This window comes from Zophobas morio, unplaced genomic scaffold (assembly GCF_036711695.1).
Source record: "Zophobas morio isolate AGI-343-1 ecotype UQ-CSIRO unplaced genomic scaffold, CSIRO_AGI_Zmor_V1 ptg000004l, whole genome shotgun sequence".
Lineage (NCBI taxonomy): Eukaryota > Metazoa > Arthropoda > Insecta > Coleoptera > Tenebrionidae > Zophobas > Zophobas morio.
In genome coordinates this window covers 8,824,072-8,844,353 of record NW_026972109.1, presented here as the reverse complement: position 1 = coordinate 8,844,353, position 20,282 = coordinate 8,824,072, and the positions used below count along the sequence as shown (strand labels likewise).

The following is a 20,282-nucleotide window of genomic DNA, read 5'->3' as shown; positions in this document are numbered from 1 at the left end:
AATCAAACCTGTTAAGTTTAAAGGGTGTTAAATTGCAAATTTCCATAGTAACGAGCTAAATTCGTAAATCTGATTTACTGTTTATTTTTTAACAAGCTTTAAATTTTAACATGTTTGATTCAGAATTAGCCCTTATGACAAATAAAATTAAACAAAGACTGGAAGTCTGGGAAAGGAAGATACTTAGAAGAATCTTTGGAGGGAAACAAACAGAAGGAGGATGGGAAAGAAGAACTAATGAAGAAATATATGTTATATAATTTTCATTGTTTCGATTTTAAAATTTGTTCCAAATTTTTCAATTTGCCATTTTTCAATTTTTAAAATTGTTTTTTTTGTTTCTTTAGTTTTTAGATTTTGCAATTTTCTTTCGTTTTTAAATTTATGGAGTTTCCAATTTTCAATTTTTTTATTTGTCGATTCTTTTTTCATTTTTCATTTCTTTAAATGTTCGATTTGCAATTTTTGAGTTCGGTTTTTATTTTCTTTACTTTGCCAATTTCTCGATTTTTCTACGTTCGGATTTTATAATTTTTTGTTTTTTCAATTTCAATTTTTTGTTTCTTTAATTTTCGATTTGCAACTTTTCAATTTTTAATTTTTCTGTTTCTTCAATTACACGATGTTCCTCGAGTTTCCATTTTAAAATTTTTCAGCTTCTCGATTTTCCAACTTTCGAATATTTCAGCTTTTTGATTTTGCAATTTTTCGATATCTGAAATTTCAGGAGTTTTCAATTTTTATTATGTTAATATTTCATTTCTTCTTTGTTCGTTTCGGTTTGATTTTGCAATTTTTCGATATCTGAAATTTCAGGAGTTTTCAATTTTTATTATGTTAATATTTCATTTCTTCTTTGTTCGTTTCGGTTTGTTATTTTCTTTATTTATCAATTTTTCGGTTTTTCAATGTTCCGATTTTCTAATTTTTTTTGTCAATGTGAAATTTTTTGATTTTTCGTTTTGCAATTTTTCGATTATATTTTTGGTTTTTTCAAATGTACGATATGTAACTCCCAAGTTTTCGTTAAAAATTGTTCAATTTTTCGATTTTTCAACTTCTCGATATTTCAATTTTTGGATTTTACAATTTTTCTATTTGCAGTTTTTAATTTTTAAATTTTTAGATTTTTCGGATTTTCATTTCTTCAGTTTTTCGATTTGCTAAATTTTTCCTTTAGATTTATCGTATTCTTTATTTTTCAATTTTTTGCTTTTTAGTGTTCTGATGTTCTGATTTTTCATTTTTCAATGTGAAATTTTTCAATTTTTAATTTTTGGATTTTTCGATTTACAATTTTTCGGTTTTCAATTTTTCGATTCTACAACTTCTAGATTTTTTAATTTTTCATTTTTTCAAGTTTAGACGTTTCTGTTTCTCCATTTTTCAATTTTTCGTTTCTTCAATTTTGATTTGCATTTTTTTCTAGTTTTTATTTTAAATATGTATCTATTAATAATTCTGACAATCCTAAAAAAATTTCAGTTTTACAAATATGATTTATATAATGACACAGTTGTAAGCAATTTCATAAAAATAAAAAGATTGCAATGGTTAGGACCCCTAGAAAGAATAACCCAAGAAAGAGGAGTTAAGATGGTGGCGTAGAAAATTCCGGAGGACAAAAGGAAAAGAGGCAGACCAAACAAGAAGTGGAAAGAAGCGATAGAGGAAGACCTAGCAGAAAAACAAATAAGTACAGGACTTGAGGAAGAACGCAAAAAACCGAAGCGAATGGAGACGCATCTCAAAACTATGGACCTAAATGTCCTGTGAGAAGCTTAATAGATAAATATATTATAAGAAAAGTCACTTCAGACCCCAAAGCACTTTCAAATTCTTTCCAAGCAGGAATATGTAGAACCTCAAGATTGTTTTAAATTTTTCAAAAAAAAAAACGGGGTCCCAATACATCAGGTCAGAATTGTCCAAAAATAGAACATCAAAGTTTCCCAAATAAAATAAAAAATAATGTACAAAAAAAGTCTCCATGGGCTCCCAAAATAATACACTAGAGTGTTCGAATCTATACTGTTACGAAATGAACCCATACGCCGCCCCGGTGAGACGCCTATGGCTCATCGGCCGCGCGACGTGGCATTCACTAAAGGAAAGCCTGCAAGCGGATGTCGCGACGGGCCTAGAGAAGTCGCGAATACCTAATTCAAGAAAGAGCTTGATCGCCGAAATATGGATTTAAATAGAGGCCAGCGCCGAGAACGATTATACACTCAACAGTCGAGTGAGCGAATGCATTTAGGTTGCGAAGTAATTTTGTAAGTAATCGCTGTAATAGTTAGTAGTATAATTCGAGTTATTAAGAAATAAATTGTTGAGTTTTAATCCACGCCAATTTTATTCGCCCGATCAACGTAACAATACTTAATAAATATATCTATGGCTCTGTTAAAAATCTCGTATCTAAGTAGTTCTCAACATGGATTTATGGAAAAAAATCTACAGTTACCAATTTAGCATGTTTTAGTCAATTCACCTCAGAAGTAATCAATAATCGACGTCAGGTCGACGTTGTCTATATAATTTTGCAAAAGGCATTTAACCAAATTGACCACTCCATTCTGTTAGCTAAACTTCTCTGACGCATTATTTTCTTTGTTTGGGTCATTTCTTGTTAATCGGAATCAATGTGTAAAACATAAGGAGCACCTATCTGATGCTTATGTACCAACTTCTGGGGTCCCACAAGGGCCAAATCTTCACCCACTTCTTTTTTTAGTTTTTATTAATGATATTACTGAGATCATAGCATCCAACAAAGAACTTTTCACCGATGATTTAAAAATTTATCATAGCAGCACCTTCATCAGAGACTGCATTTGTTTACAACAAGATTTGGCTAATATAATGATCTGGTGCATGAAAAACCGACTTTATCATAATTCTTTAGACGTTACACAAGAAGCGGATTCTAGAAATTGTAATTTGTTGCCGGAAAAACCAAGACCCAAAATACGAAAAAAGTTGTTTATTTGTCTTAATTTATGATAATTACAGCCAAAATATAAATAGCGAGTCTAGAATTTTTTTGTGCATTTCTCTGAAAGTATCAAAAGAAGCTTGTCTTCTGCAGACACAAAGCGAAACATTTTTTTTGAGTGACCCTGTATAAGCAAATCTAAAAAATAAGGTTCTTAATTTGATCAATAAAAAATTGGTCGAAGGCTATAAGTATAATCCGACAAATCCAGCTCTTTAAAAAATTATAAAATTTGATTTTACGATTTTCGTTTTGTGATAACCGGTGTAAAGTAAAAACCGGAGGCATAAATAACACCCCTTGTCCTTCAGCACTACGTAATAGCAATCTGAAAATCCAGTGTTTATTTACGTTTACACATCGAAAGAATTTGACCTAGAAGTTAGTTTGATTTGAATGAGTTCGTCTTCTGAAAACAGGACTACAAGTATTAATTAAACCACAGTCGAACAAAATGTTCTGAATATTATTTTATTATTAATAATGATAAAATAAGAGTTATTTTATCATTATTACACCGGCTGTCTGGAAAATGGCGGATTAACTCTTCAGTACGTTATGTACGGTGGTGTCGGGAGTCTCAAAAAAATATTAAAAGAAAAGACAGGGCGGGTGGGCGGGGCTAGTACCTGCTAAGATAAAACTGATTTTGGCAAATGACATACCCTTTCAGAAAAGAGAGGGTGGGTGGGCGGGGCTAGTACCTGCCATGATAAGACTGATATTGGCAAATAACATACACTATAAGAAAAGAGAGGGCGGGTGGGCGGGATTAGTACCTACCAAGATAAAACTGATTTTGCTAAATGATATATTCTCTAATAAAATAGAGGAAAACAGTAAATATCGGAACGCGCTGAGAAAAAGCAAGGGCCGACGGGTCGACCTGTCGAAGTTTTGCTGTCGCTACGTTAAGATAAAGAACAGAATTGGACTTGGAATAATTAAGAGAAATGGGGGACGAAGAAAATAACAGGAAGAGGAGGAGCGACAGAGAGGAAGACGAATCTGAGAAGGAAGAGATATCAAAAGAAAGTAAAAAATAAGTAAGGTATAATACAGAATAGTTGCAAGCACAGGAAATCAAAATAAAATATGAAGCAAACATAGAAAGAAACCTCGAAAACCAAGATCTTTCAAAAGAAAAAAATATAAATACCAAAAGGAACAATAAAGAACGAATAGTAACAGAAGCGACAAAAAGACATGTGAGTAAAAGAAAAGCAAAATAAAGGAAAGAATGGTTAGAAGAAGAATGTGAAGCAGAAACAAAACATAAAAAGTTACTCAGAATGAAAATGCTGCAGATAAGAAATGAAGAAAATATAAGGAATTATAACAGTCAGAGAAAGGTGGTTAAGCAAATAAAAAAAGGCACTTTTTAGAAATACAAATAAAAACCATAGAGGAAGCATACCAGAAGAAAAACCGACTTTATCTTAATATTTCCAAATGTTTTATTGTTTCTTTTTGTTGCAAGATTCATATATGTAATGTGTTCGTTAATTTAGTTTATAAGGATAGCTTCTAATTGTGGGTATGGTAATAATTTAGTTTGGGAACGAATATGAGCTAAATATTTACATTTTTATTTTGTGTTGATTATTTTATTTTATTTTGCTACTATTTAAGTTAATAATTGTCCAGTAATTGGATTGTGTCATTTTTTAATGTCCAGAGTGTTTGACTAAATACATTATGCGATTTGCGGTTCGTAACAACAAAGAGTTTTCAAGATTTATAAAACTTTGACGAATTTTTGAAAAATTAAATTAAAAAGGAAACGTAACTGTGGCACATTTTTTCACACTGATCTTGTTTGGAAAGTTCAGAAGGATTATTTTTTACATTCGACAACACCTCAGTGTCTCAATATTCAAGAAAATATGTCATGTTATTATTAATATTTATGGGTTTTTTATTTTTGCTAAAACATACAAAAGTCATACCAGCACAAAGATATGAATATAAAAGTAAATCAATGATTATATTATTTTTTTTTGTCTAAATAGTGACCTTTTGTTTTTGATTTTTTCATGGAAAAGGTTTTTTTTGTTATAAATGATGCAATAATAGAACGGGTGGGTGGGCGGGAAACTTATTTTTATTATGATGAAATATATTTGTGGAAGCTGAGGTTTATAGATGTGCTTGATTTAGAAATAAATTGCTTACGACGAAGAGAGAGACGGTATAGAAATTTTTTGTCCTACTTGATTTCTAGTTGAAAATTTTGACGATTTTTGTGAAAATAAGTATGAAATTTGAGACAATGTTTTTCATCTTTTAATGTCCAGAGTGCTTGGTTAAATACATTATGCGATTTGCGGTTCGTAACAACAAAGAGTTTTCAAGATTTATAAAATTTTGACGAATTTTTGAAAAATTAAATTAAAAATGAAACGTAACTGTGACACTGATCTTGTTTGGAAAGTTTAGAAGTATTATTTTTTACCTTCGACAGCACCTCAGTGTCTCAAGAAAATATGTCATGTTATTATTATTAGGTTTTTTGTTTTAATGAAACATGCAAAAATCACACGAGCACAAAAATTCGAATATACAAATAAATTATATTAGTTTTTTTTTTTTGTCTAAATGATGAGCTTTGGTTTTTGTTTTTTTTTTTATGAATAAATTGTTTTTTGTTATAGATGATGCGAAAGTAGAAGGGGTGGGTGGGCGGTAAATTTATTTTTATGATGATTAAATATATTTGTGGAAGCTGAGTTTTACAGATGTGCTTGATTTAGAAATAAATTGCTTACGACGAAGAGTGAGACGGTATAGAAATTTTTTATCCTACTTGATTTCCAACTTAAAATTTTGACGATTTTTGAGAAAATACACATGAAATTTCAAACGCTGTTTTTCATCTTATAATGTCCAGAGTGTTTGGATAAATACATTATGCGATTTGTGGTTCGTAAAAGCAAAGAGTTTTCAAGATTTATAAAATTTTGACGAATTTTTGAAAAATTAAATTAAAAATGAAAAGTAGCTGTGGCACCTTTTTTTTTTCTCTGATCTTGTTTGGATAGTTCAGAAGTGTCATTTTTTACCTTCGACAACAACACAGTCTCTCAACATTAAAGAAAATATGTCATGTTATTATTATTATTTATGGGTTTTTTGTTTTTACTAAAACATTCAAAAGTCATACGAACAAAAAAATTCGAATAAATACAAATAAATCAATGACTGTATTAAATATTTTTGTCTGAATAATGAGCTTTTTTTTTATTTTTTCATGAAAAAACATTTTTTTGTTATAGGTGATGCGATCATAGAAGGGGTGGGTGGGCGGGGAACTTATTTTTGCTATGATGAAATGTATTCGTGGAAGCTGAGTTTTATAGATGTGCCTGATTTGCTTACGACGACGATAAAGACAATGCAGAATTTTTTTTTGGATGAGAAATGTGAAACTTCATTCAGTCTTTAATTTTTTAACGTCAAGAGTGCTTCGCTAAGTACATTAAGGCATTAGCGGTCCGTGACAACAGTTTTCAAAATTTATAAAAAAATTTGAAATTTTTGAAAAAGGAAACATAACTTGAGCACAATTTTTCCCATCTTGTTTAAAAAGTCCAAAAGAATTATTTTTTAATTTCGACAACACCTCAGGATCTCACTATTCAAGAAATATGTCATTTTATTATATGTAATTATTAATTACGGAAATTGGAAATTAGAGACCTTGGCATTCTTTTTGATGAGAAATTCACATTTAGGCAGCATAATTATACTAGACATTACGGCAAAAGCATTTAGGTTTTATGGCTTTATCGGGGTCATGAAACGTCGAGAAAACATAAAAGTGGTCTTTCGCTTACGCTCTGGAAGTAAAAATCGAGAAATTTTCGGAAAATTTTTGACTATTGTGTCCACAAATCAAAAATTCTGAAATCTTCACGTTACTCATTAAACTCACGCTCAGAAGACTAACCTATCATAGAAAAAAATAAATATGGGTATTATTTCCTCACTTCAGCAAAGCCTCTGACCTTCAAGATATCGCTTCGGCAAATTTTCCACAGTTAAATTTATCCACTGAACGAATTTCTCAATTAGCCAGTTAAACCCTACAAACACACCCTAAAAATAAATTTGTCGTATCCGCTCGAAAATTTATGAAAGAACACACCGCTTATTTCAGATAAAATATCAAAAGCAAACAATAATAAATGATAAACATGAAAAATTCACGACGTAAAGACAAACGGTATATAAATAGGAACCTGTAAAATATTTACACAATTGGTCGTTCCCGATGTAAACAACCCTTGATCTTTAACTGAAGCTCCACATAAACACTGTTCAATTTCAGTTTTAATTTACCCCGTGTATGCGTTTGGCAAAAACAAGCGGCTAGGAGTGACGCAATTTGTCGGAATTTGATTGATCGAAAGAAAAGGAATTTAAATTACGAAAAATCAGAATTTTGTGTTAAGACGCTCACGCCGAACAGTTCGCTGCGCTCGCAATGTCTCATTCCTATCGAAAACAAATAGTACAAATTCGTGTCAGTAATAACAATAAATTTTCGTCGCCGTTACTTAATAATCGATTTTTAAATGCGTCTATTGAACTTATAAAAGCTCCTGTGTCATCGACATCGCATGTGGCAAAGTTATTAATGAAAGTATTAATACGAACAGCATGACAATTCCACGAACTAAATGAAACAAAATTGATTGCAACTCACAAAACGAATGAAATATTTAAAAATGCCTACCCCTAATGATTCGACCTTGTTTTTTACCGTTTTTTTTCTTTCAATTGTTTCACCACAGGAAATCTCAGGAGGTCTCTTTGTGAGAGCAAATTTTCCGAGGACATTCGGGACACCTCCCTAGATACATTTTGTTTGTTGTTTCATGTTATAGATAACAAAAAATGACGTAATTACCCGATAAGTGCGCCAGATTAGCACAGAAATACGATATTTGCATGTTAACCGGAAAGTCTCCTCTAGCACAATTTCAAAACACCGATTGCACGATCTCGTTGAGAAACACAGCGGCATTTTTGTCGCAATCGATGAAATCAAAGCTTGAATTTTTGAAAAGTATTCCTCTAGCGTGCTCCGAGTTATTGCTACTAAATAAATCAAATAATTTGTGGCAAGCCTGAAATAACTCGAAAGTAAAACTGTGTGCATCTGAATCGATAAACTGCAATGGAAGTGTGTGTCATTAACCCACGAAGAAACGGACTAAAGCCGTTTCTATATCGAAAGGAAGCTAATAAATACGGGGACAAGTGGAGAGGGTTTTATAGAGGCGGAAGCACTCGAAACTGGACCTTTTGCTATAACTTCGACGTTTCGATGAGCTTCGATTAATCAAAATGAAATGTTTCGAACGCCGGGTCGATCCTGAATATGTAATGGAAAGGTGGAAAGGCCGAGTTTATTCATGAATTGGTGAATGAGTTAAGTGGAAAAATTCGGATGCTGATCAGGAACCATACAAAGTGTTAAAAATAACGGAGTTTTGTGGACCGAAATAACTACGAAAATATTTAAATTAGTTGAATTGGGGCTTGAGAAGAAATTGAATTGGTCGCCGTAGAGTGCAGTAGCTATTCTTACTGGAAATAAAATTTAACGATGAGACGTTGAAACATCCGTGTTAAAAAATTTTAAAAGCTTGCAACCTACACTGAAATACAAAAATAAGTAACGTGTCTAAACAACACTAGAGGTTAGAAGTTATTAGAACTTATTGTAAAGCGATCAAAGTCACTCAGCTTTAAAGAGCACTTATTAATAATACATCATAATGGTAACAACAATTACACACTAAATGTTTGCTGTAGTTTCGACATCTAAATGGACTCGGAGTGACATCAAACAAACTTTTAAGTGCGATGGTAAGTTTTTCACATTCAATTTCAATTACACTAATGACTTCAAACCGTAACACACTTAAAAAAATAAATGTGGTTAATATTTCCGCTGGAAAAGCACAAAAGTAGCTTTGATTATTTCGAATTTTGAGAACTTGTTGATTCACTACGGCAAAAAGCGATTAACTGATAAATCGATGAACTATTTTAGGTTACGTTATTTCGTATTACAAGCGAGAATGCGGGTTCGTGCATAATTGAAACATACATCATCTTTCCTGTCTTGTAATATTTTATTTAATAATAGACTTCAAGAAGTAATTATGTACATCAAACTAATGGCAAGGTTCGATCCATTTTGTAGACTAATGTAGGGATTCTTTATTGCTGTTGAGCTTTCTTGTCGACGGAGTCCAGTTAAAAGAAAATAAAAAAATATTGGTGTCGAAGTTCAAAAGAATGTAATTAAAGAACTGAGAAAGACGAACTCACCAGCTTCTGAATCAGTAATTTGTTCAATTTAGCGAAAAATAACCACAACTTGGAGTCATTTATCACAAAATAAAAATGTATGTATTGAAATTTAATGTCCGAATAAAAAATTATCGGTATAATGTATCTTCTACCAATATTGTAAGTGAAATGAAACTCCCCTGCACTACCTCTAACGAGAACTTGTTATCTATCTTCGTCCAATTTTCATCATACTTATTTCCGCTAATGACCGTGAATTAAAATCAAATTTGTACGTTGAAATACTTTTTTTTTTAAATAATTCCACGAAAATATTGCGCTACCGAATGACCAGAATGCAACAAAAGAACTTCGACCTAGCACATACACAATCCCTTCCATCAGGACTTGTAATCGACTTACGAATTTCATTACCCCACGATAAATTACTTTCCCCTACATCTACGTGATTGAAAAATTGGCTTTTCTGCACCCCGAGTTCGAGGTTTTATTGGAGAATGAAGGACATCGATACCTGTTTATGACCATAAATTATTCTTGAGATTAATTTTTTATCGATTCTAGCCCCCAGAAATAATAAACCGGAATGAAATTTATCTGCGAAATAAAATCAGTGTAATATGTTGTATTTTATGGCGAAGTTGTCCAATATCGCAGCTTTTAAGAATACGAATACAAGTGTCCCAGTCGATAAACAGCGGTTGTAAATCGTCTGCTACGAAAGAAAAATTGTGTAAATTGTGTAGTGGTGGAGATTTTCAACGAGGATCCTTATTCATTGCGATTTAATTAAACTTGTCTAATAAACCGACGGGGAATTTCATTAAATAAACACTTGCTAATATCATTGACATGTACGGGGAGATTGTTTCGTTGTTAAACAAACCCAAGATCTAAATTTAATTACGACATTAAACAAACGCGAAGTTTGGGAGGATTTCGAGTGGTAGGCGAGGAAATAAATACAAGTGGTTTTTTTCTAGTTCGTTAACTCGTGTTTGGATTTGCTTAATAAAAGAGGTAGAACTTTAGGTTTGTGCGTTTTGTAACGTAGGAGAAAATTGTTGATGTATTAACGATGACGGTATTTATTAAGTTAACATCCGCTTTAAATAAAGACACTAAATTTTCTAATAACAGTTTTAACGCGATTGTAATCATCTTGAGAGTTATGGCTATTAGGCTGCGAGTTTTTCTGATCTCCTTAGAGAATTTATCGGAGCTCGGCTGAAATTTGTGTATTTTTAACGTGAAATCCGCGCCAATTTTGAAGAAAAATTCAAACGATTGGAATAAAAGCTGAGTCTAACGGAATTCAGTTTTAAAATTGTCAAAATGAATTGCATTATGTATTAGAATTTTAAAACACCAAAAGTCTTGAGAAATTTGAACAAATTTTGAAATATGTAAGTTTCAGTTGTACGTTCTATTTTTTTTTTTTTTTTTTGAGTAGAGATTCCAATTTGTGTAATCACTAGAGAAAACTTGTGAGTCATGAACCATTTGTAAAAAATTGGTCCAAATTATTTGGACAGAACTTCCCTCGCCCCTAAAGTACAGTCCAACAAATCCCGTTTCTTCAGTGTAAAGTTTCAAAAATTTGTAATTAACTATCAAGAAAATTGGACGTCACTTATTGCAAAAGATGTTAAAAACATGTTTTTTTTATACAACATCATTCATGAAGCTGTTGATTTAACAGCTGTCAAATTTTAGATATGTTTTAACGTTATTATGTAGATGGTAAAACCCTAACCTTAGTTTGTCTGACCCTTACCATCAAAAATTTGTCGTCCACCTTCAAAAATTAGTCAGATATTTATTCGTCGAAAAAATGTTACCACTTTTCCAGAATCACCAATTGAAGTCTTGGAAATTTTGGGATTTTCAAAAAATCGAAAGTTCCTATCGAATATTTCAAAAATTTTGGTTCCGGACGATATAAACATTATATTTTTGAAATAAGCGCGTTGAGATCCATATTCCAGAGCTTTTTGTGGATGTTTAGGCCATTTTTCCAAAAGCTCAATTTTTCAGTACCAATCTTTGAAATATTTTATCATTTTTCAAACATCTTCGAAAATTAGCTAAGACATTTTTTTTGTAGAATCCAAGTTCTAGAAGTTATTTTAGGTTTCATTTATTCGAAAATTCCTACCATTTTTGTAGAAACGCGAATTGAAATTTGGTAATTTTTAGGATTATTATTTTTTTTTAAAGCGAATATTTCAAAAAACTTCTCGAAGAATAAAATTTTTATATTTTTCGAAGCAGCATGTTGAGATTTACATCTCAACAACCTCAATTTTTCAGTACTCCCGCCTATGAAATTTTTGATAACTTTTTAACAACCTCGAAAATTAGCTAAAGGTAATTATTGTAGATCACATTGTTTATAGATTTTAACACTCAGAAGTTATTTTTGGCTTCATTTTCGTCAAAAAATGTAACTACTTTTCCAAAATCGCCGATTTTAAGATAAATATTGGCCATTTTGGGTTTTTTTAATCATAGGTGTTAGCCGAATATTTCAGAAACAATCTTTCGAACTTTTTGATTATTTTTCGATCGCCTATGAAAATTAGCTAAAGACATTTTTTTCTACAATTCAACCTCTAGAAGTTATTTTAGGCTTCCTTTCTTCAAAAATTCCTACCATATTTTAGGAATCGCCAATTGTAATATGGCAATTTTTATAATGATTAAAATATTTGTTTTCAAACCGAATATTTAAAAACGTTTTCTCTGGAACAATAAAACTTTTATATTTTGGGAATTAGCACGTTGAGATTTACATGTCAGAATTTTTTGTTTATTTTTTACCAACTTTCCCAAAAACTCAATTTTTCAATACTCCCCACCTATGAAATTTTTTTAAACCCTCCAAAATTTGCTAAAGATATTTATTGAAGATTGCATTGTTTGCAGATTTCAACCTTCAGTAGTTATTTTTGTGTTCATTTCGTCCAAAAATTCAACTACTTTTTCAAAATCGCCAATTCAAATGTTGGAAATTTTGTTTTTTTTTAAATTTGAGGTTCCGGAGGAATATTTAAAAAATTGTGATAAAATAACGATAAAACCGCTATATTTTTCAAATCAGCATGATGAGATCCATATCCCAGAACTTTTTATGAATTTTTTGGCCATTTTTCGAAAGCTCAGTTTTTTTCAGAAACAATCTTGAACATTTTTTTCATTTTTTCACCACCTATGAAAATTTGCCAAAGACATATTTTAAGTAGAATTCAACTTCTAGAAGTTATTTTATGCTTCAGTTCTTCGAAAACTCCTATCATTTTTTGCAGAATCGCCACTTGAAATATGGTAATTTTTAGGATTATTAAATTTTTTTTTTTTTCAAACCAGAACTTTTTCTGAATTTTTAGCTCATTTTTCAAAAGCTCAGTCAATCTTGAAATTTTTTACTATTTTTCGGCCTATGAAAATTAGCTAAAGACATTTTTTTGTAGAATTCAACTTCTAGAAATTATTTTAGGCTTCATTTTTTTGAAAATTCCTAACATTTTTGCAGAATCGCTAATTGAAGTATGGCAATTTTTAGAACTATCAAAACAATTTTTTTACCGAATATTTCAAAAAAGGAACTTTTATATTTTTCGAATTAGCACGTTGGACATTTACATGTCAGAATTTGTTGTTTATTTTTGTAGCAACTTTTCCAAAAACTCAATTTTTCAGTAATGCCCCTTATGAAATTTAAACCACCTTCGAAAATTAGCTAAAAATATTTATTATAGATTGTACTATTTGTAGATTTCAACCCCCAAAAGTTATTTTCGGCTCCATGTCTTTGAAAATTACTGCCATTTCTCCAGAATCTTCAATTAAAATATTAGAAATTTTGGGATTTTTTAAAAAATTAACGTTCCAGTCGAATATTTCAAAAATTTCAATGCAAACGTTATATTTTTCAAATCAGCACGTTGAGATCCATATCCCAGAAATTTTTGGAGATTTTAATGTCATTGTTCCAAAAGTTCAATTTTTCAGTAGGCCAATTTTTGAAATTTTAGATAATTTTTTGACCATTTTCGAAAATTGGCCAAAGACATTTTTTGTAGAATTCAACTTCTAGATGTTATTTTAGGCTTTATTTTATCGAAAGTTCTATCATTTTTGCAGAATCGCCAATTGAAATATGGCAATTTTTAGTACTATGAAAAAAATTTTTTTAAGCCGAATATTTAAAAAAGCTTCCTGAAGAACAAAAGAACTTTTATATTTTTCGAATTAGCACGTTGACATTTACATTTCAGAATTTGGTTGTTTCTTTTGTAGCCACTTTTCCAAAAACTCAACTTTTCAATACTTCCCCCTATGAAATTTTTGATAATTTTTCAACCAAAATTAGCTAAACATATTTATTGTAAATTGTACTATTTGTAGATTTCAACCCCCAGAAATAATTTTCGGCTCCATGTCTTTGAAAATTGCTCCCATTTTTCCAGAATCGTCAATTGAAATGTTGGAAATTTTTGAATTTTTTAAAAATTTAACTTTCCAGTCGAATATTTCAAAAATTTCACTACAAACGTTATATTTTTCAAATCAGCACGTTAAGATCCATATCCCAGAATTTTTGGAGATTTTAATGCCACTGTTCCAAACGCTCAATTTTTCAGTAAGCCATTTTTTGAAATTTTTGATAATTTTTCGATCACCTTCGAAATTGAGGACCCGGGGTGGGCTAGTTAGCATCATGCTTGCCCGCTACACCTTGGGTCGTGGGTTCGATTCCCGCCATGGCTCTGGGTGTAACGTGTATGTCCCGTTCCCCTGTAATTGGGCCTCGGTGTCTGTTGGGGGACGTAATTTAATAAAATAAAATAAATAAATAAAATAAATTTTTTTTTATAGAATTCAGCTTCTAGAAATTATATTAGGCTTTATTTGTTAGAAAATTCCTATCATTTTTGCAGAATCTCCGATTGAAATATGACAATTTTTAGAACTATAAATTTTTTTTTAAACCGAATATTTCAAGAAGCTTCCTATGGAACAAAAGAACTTTTATATTTTTCGAATTAACACGTTGACATTTGCATGTCAGAATTCTTGTGTATTTTTTAGCAACTTTTCTCAATTTTTCAATACTACCTCCTAATTTTTGATCATTTTTCAACCACCTTCGAAAATTAGTTAATAATATTTACTGCAGATTGTATTTTTTGTACATTTCAGTCCCCAGAAGTTATTTTCGGCTCCATATCTTTAAAAAAATTACGACCATTTTTCCAGAATCGTCAACCGAAATTTAGCAGGTTGTATGATTTTGAAAAAAATTGATTTTCAAACAGAATTTAAAATATGATTTTGCAATTTTTTTGAGAAAACGTCTATAAAGTAAAAAATAATTAATGCCTTGATAAGCCACAAGAATAGACTCAAAATATTTTGCACATTTTAGTTGGGAGGTTAAAACGTTTGCGAGATTCTTAACCGTTCGGTTTTTCTTAACACGGATTCATAAACCACAAGTATAGACGCATGTTATTTTATCAAAATTAAATAACATTTATTTAGGAAAAATTTTGTGGCAAGGGATAAATGTTTTTATTAACAATTTACCATGCTTTCGATAACCTTAAAACATCTGCAAGATTTCAGGCAGCCGGCAACACGGACTCATAACCCACACGTACAAGAGTATCTTATTTTTATAAAATTTAAATAATATTTACTAATGTAAATTTTGGAGATGACGTCATCAATTTTGGTTAAGGTTGAATCATCTACACGAAATTTATAACATAGAGATAAAATTTGACAACATTCGGTCCGGCAGTTTTGGAGATTATCTGTCTAATAAAAATCCGAACAAATGGAAGCAAAGATCTAAGTTTTCGCACTCTAGGGGCCATGGAACGTCGAGAAAACACAAAAATTGCCAGTCGTCTAATAGATCCGATTAAAATGCTTCCTTAGCTTACGTTGTTGACACATACATACTTTAATTTTTAAATAAAACCTGTCTTTTAACATCCCACGTCCATTATTTTCAGAGATACTAAAACTATTAAAAATTTAAAAGTTTTCTAGATGATAAAATGTTATTCCATTTCACAGCAGTAAAACTATACGACGGAATTTTATCTCCATTATAACGGATTTCACTGGTAGATGTTCATTAACCATCTCCCTTGTGCTCACTCTTGTCCACTTTTTAATTTAAAAAATTCGCCCAGTTTGTGTAGCACTCACACTGGTAAATTTTCCAGTCGTTGCTAAAATTATTTAGCGTCCAAATCTAATCATTCAAGTACCAAAAATATCTAAATAAGACTAAATTAATACCAGATGTTAGCTGAAGTAAGCTAACAAAAAATCTTTAAACAGAGCTTTCCCAACCCCTTTAATTAATTTTTTCAACAACGTCGTTAATTTTCGGGAGGTGCTGAATAAATAAATTTTGGTAAATGATCTAATATTTAAATCAGTGTCAGTTTTTATTATCTTTTTTAGAACAACTGTCGACGTAAAACTAAAAATAGATATACCTATTGAGCCACAACTAATAGAGCTGCTGCTAACCAATATATATATATATAAATAATAAAGTCCAATAATAATTATTTCACCCAAATTTTATTTCAAATAATTTTTTGTGCACTGTCCGTATTAAGATGTGAGCTGAAACTTAACGTGGCGTTTTGGCATCTTTTAATATTAGTTAAAGTGGCACTTTGGCACGTTCTTACTTATACCTAGATTAAACTCGCTTGCATATTCTGCAACTAAAAAGTCATTAACCAAGAGAATAGCTTAAAAAACAAGGAAAGACTGACCGCAGTCGGTTTGGAACTCGAAAAATAAACTACCAGTCCACGTTTAAAAATAATGAAAAACGCGAAAACCCATGAAATAACCCCAACAAACACAAAGTTTTGATAAAAACTGAGGGTGAACCGCAACCAACCAGCATAGACAAACAAACTTCGCAAAATTAAACGTCAGTTACAAAAGTCAACTTTTTAGCGTGTCTGAACCAAGCAGCTTTCACAAGTGACAAGTCAGCCAAAACTTTCGCGGTCTAAAATCACCACTCCGGGCTCCCGGAATTAAACCGGATCAAACACGCTCCTGCGTCGCTAGGACATCACCTACAAAAAGTGATTGTGTCAATCAGTATGCATAATAGAGCAGAATCGATAACGTGAAACGATACGCGCCAGTTACCATAGATAACCATCAAAAGACCATGAAAGTCCATGGACTCCATTAAAATAAAAATAAAATGTTTGTGTGTGAATCTCCGATTTCTCCCTTTATCGACTCACCTTTCTTTTCCTACAACTTCAGCAACAGAACTCTCCCGCGGCGCTCATTTTTCGCGATTTCGACTAAGCACGTGACCGGCGTCGGAGGCGGCGTGTCGAGCGTCGCGACGCGTCAAACACTGACTCGCGACTCGCAGCAACTTTCTCTGGAGGTTTTGGAGCGCGCAAGCTCCACCACTCGAAATTCTGTTTTCATTGAGGAGAAAAAAATGCGAGAGGAAGCTGTTTACAAATAAACGGCACACGTCGTGTGGGCGGATGGATTAATTTGAATTTTTTAAATCGGGCAAATGTCTGGCACTGCTTAAAAGCGACGGTGGAGAGGGAGCCAGAATAATCGGATCAGCTTTTAGCGGCTTATTTTTCGGCGGGAGGGAAATGAAAATTTTAGAGTTGGAGTTGTTGTCTCTTTGAGGGTAATTGGAGATTAAGGTTTTATTGATTGGAATGCTGTGAAAATGATTGAATAATTGATGCCGGTGTGGCTGATTCGGACCAATTACTTTGTGGCCAATGCAAAAATAAACGGTGGGAGGGGTGGAAGTTCGACGTGAGGCTTTTTCCTGACGGAAAAGTCGCAAGTTAGAAGCAATTCATTTATACGATAAGCGTTTTTTGCCGCAGTTTTTGCCCGTTCGCACTTTTATCGCACACGAGTGTCGTGTAGTAAATTCTAGAATAATAACAACCACAATTACCCACAAAACGATACATTTTATATCTATTATTATCTTGATACTAATTATCTAAAAAAATATTGGACGTGTTGTAATTATGACCACACGTGGCAACGCCAGCGTGAAAATAATACGGTATGTTACCCTACCGCTAAAAAACAACAAGCAATAAATGAATAAATTATCCGAATAATAACGTGATATGTTTTTTAACCGTAGAAGAAACCTGTCAGATTTGACCTTACGCAGTTCACCGATCGCTATAAGAATGATTAATAGATGCTTCTGATCCAGCCAAACACTGATCCTTCCAACAAATGCGTATTTGAGATAATACACAACCTATGGTGGATGTAAACACACTAATGTGAACTTAGACGCACGACAAGATCCCTATTATTTACAGAAGACAAAGATGCGGTTTTATGAAGTACGGAATTCGGTCTAAGTGTCTTCCGCTTCGAATCTCTGGTGGTGTAACTCCCGAACTAATCCTATGAAAATAGGGGAAATTACCATACATCTTGAGGCATCTTTTGTTAGTAAGATAAGGTGACAGATGTGAGGATATTATAATTTGACAAGGAACTGGCATCTGTTGCCTCTTATGGTTAAATTCATTAGAGAGGGGTCCGCCAAGATTACGTCACGGCTCATTGAAATCATATTTTATAAAGTGGACTTTTTCATGTTTTTGATGTTCACGTTAATTTTGAATTTTTGTGACACAGATTGGTCAAGGCAGAAGTATATATAAATATATAAAAATGTGGACGCTTAGACACAGAGATTCTTTCAAATTATCTTAAAAACAAGACAAGAGCCCCGAGATTCATTCAAACTAAGTACTTAAAAACAAAACACAAGGGATACCTGAGATTGTTTAAATTACTTCAAAAACGAGACACACCGGGTCCCCGAGATTCTTTTAAACTACAAAAAAAAAGGAAAACACAAGTGGTCCCCCAGTTTCTTCCAAATTACCTTAAAATTAATACCTGAGATTCTTTCAAATTACTTCAAAAATAAAACCCACAAGGGGTCCCCGAGATTGTTTGAAATTACTCCAAAATCAGACACAAGAGGCTCCCGAGATTCTTTCAAACTACTTCAAAATCAAACACAAGAGGTCTCCGAGGTTCTTTCAAATTACTTAAAAAATAAGACACATAAATGGTGCTCGAGATTCTTTCAAATCACTTCACAAAGAAAACATAAAGATCCCCGAGATTCTTTCAAATTACTTCAAAAACAAAACACAAGCAGCTCCCGAGACTCTTTCAAATTACTTCAAAAATAAGATCCACAGGGGGTTACCGAGATTCTTTCAAATTACTTCAAAAACAAGACCCACAGGAAGGCCTCGAGATTCTTTTAAACTACTTCAAAATCAGACACAAAATGTCCCCTACATTCTTTCAAACTACTACGAAATCAAGCACAAGAGGTTCCCGAGATTCTTTCAAATTACTTCAAAAATAAGACCCACAAAGGGTGCTCGAGATTCTTTAAAATCACTTCAAAAACAAAACATAAAGATCCCCGAGATTCTTTCAAATTACTTCAAAGCCAAGACAAGAAATCCCCCAGATTCTTTATCAGACTACTTCAAAAACAAAACACAAGGAGCCCCAGAGATTCTTTCAGATTACTTCAAAAATAAGATCCACAGAGGGTTACCGAGATTCTTTCAAATTACTTCAAAAACAAGACCCACAGGAAGCCCTCGAGATTCTTTTAAACTACTTCAAAATCAGACTCGAGAGGTCCCCGAGATTCTTTCAAATTACTTCAAAAATAAGACCCATAAAGAGTGCTCGTGATTTTTTCAAATCACTTCAAAAACAAAACTTTAAAGATCCCCGAGATTCTTTCAAATTACTTCAAAGACAAGACAAGAAGTCCCTGAGATTCTTTATCAGACTACTTCAAAAACAAAACACAAGTAGCTCCCGAGACTCTTTCAGATTACTTCAAAAATAAGATCCACAGGGAATCCCCGAGATTCTTTCAAACTACTTCAAAATCATATACAAAAGGTCCCCGAGATTGTTTGAAATTACTTCAAAAATAAGACACATAAAGGGTGCTCGAGATTCTTTCAAATCACTTCAAAAACAAAACATAAAGATCCCCGAGATTCTTTCAAATTATGTACTTCAAAGACAAGACAAGAAATCCCTCAGATTCTTTATCAGGCTACTTCAAAAACAAAACAAAAGCAGGCCTAGAGACTTTTTCAGATTACTTCAAAAATAAGATCCACAGTGGGTTTCCGAGATTCTTTCAAATTACTTCAAAAGATTCTTTAAAACTACTTCCAAATCAGACACAAGAGGTCCCCTAGATTCTTTCAAACTACTTCAAAATCAAACAAAAGAGGTTCCCGAGATTCTTTCAAATTACTTCAAAAATAAGACCCATCAAGGGTGCTCGAGATTTTTTGAAATAAATTCAAAAACAAATCACTAAAGACCCCCAAAATTTTTTCAAATTACTTCAACGACAAGACAAAAAATCCCTGAGATTCTTTATCAGCCTACTTCAAAAACAGGGTTACCGATATTCTTTCAAATTACTTCAAAAACAAAACCCACAGGAAGTCCTCGAGATCCTTTTAAACTACTTCAAAATCAGACACAAGAGGTCCCCTAGATTCCTTCAGACTACTTCAAAATCAGACACAAGAGGTCCCCAAGATTCTTTCAAATTACTTCAAAAATAAGACACATAAAGTGTGCTCGAGATTCTTTCAAATCACTTCAAAAACAAAACATAAAGATCCCCGAGATTCTTTCAAATTACTTCAAAGACAAGACAAGAAATCCCTCAGATTCTTTATCAGACTACTTCAAAAACAAAACACAAGCAGCTCTAGAGATTCTTTCAGATCACTTCAAAAATAAGATCCACAGAGGGTTACCGAAATTCTTTCAAATTACTTCAGAAACAAGACCCACAGGAAGTCCTCGAGATTCT

General features: G+C 32.3%; 1 protein-coding gene across 3 annotated transcripts in view; it reads right to left on the bottom strand.

Moving 5' to 3' along the window:
• Nucleotides 1-16,742, bottom strand: part of LOC135140435 (uncharacterized) — an 86,994-nt gene extending 70,252 nt beyond the window's left edge. For all 3 annotated transcript variants that reach the window (XM_064070978.1, XM_064070987.1, XM_064070994.1), the window contains exon 1: nt 16,627-16,742. The gene's annotated coding sequence lies outside the window, so the exon portion shown is untranslated. The remainder of the gene's footprint in view (nt 1-16,626) is intronic.
• Nucleotides 16,743-20,282: the final 3,540 nt, after the last annotated feature.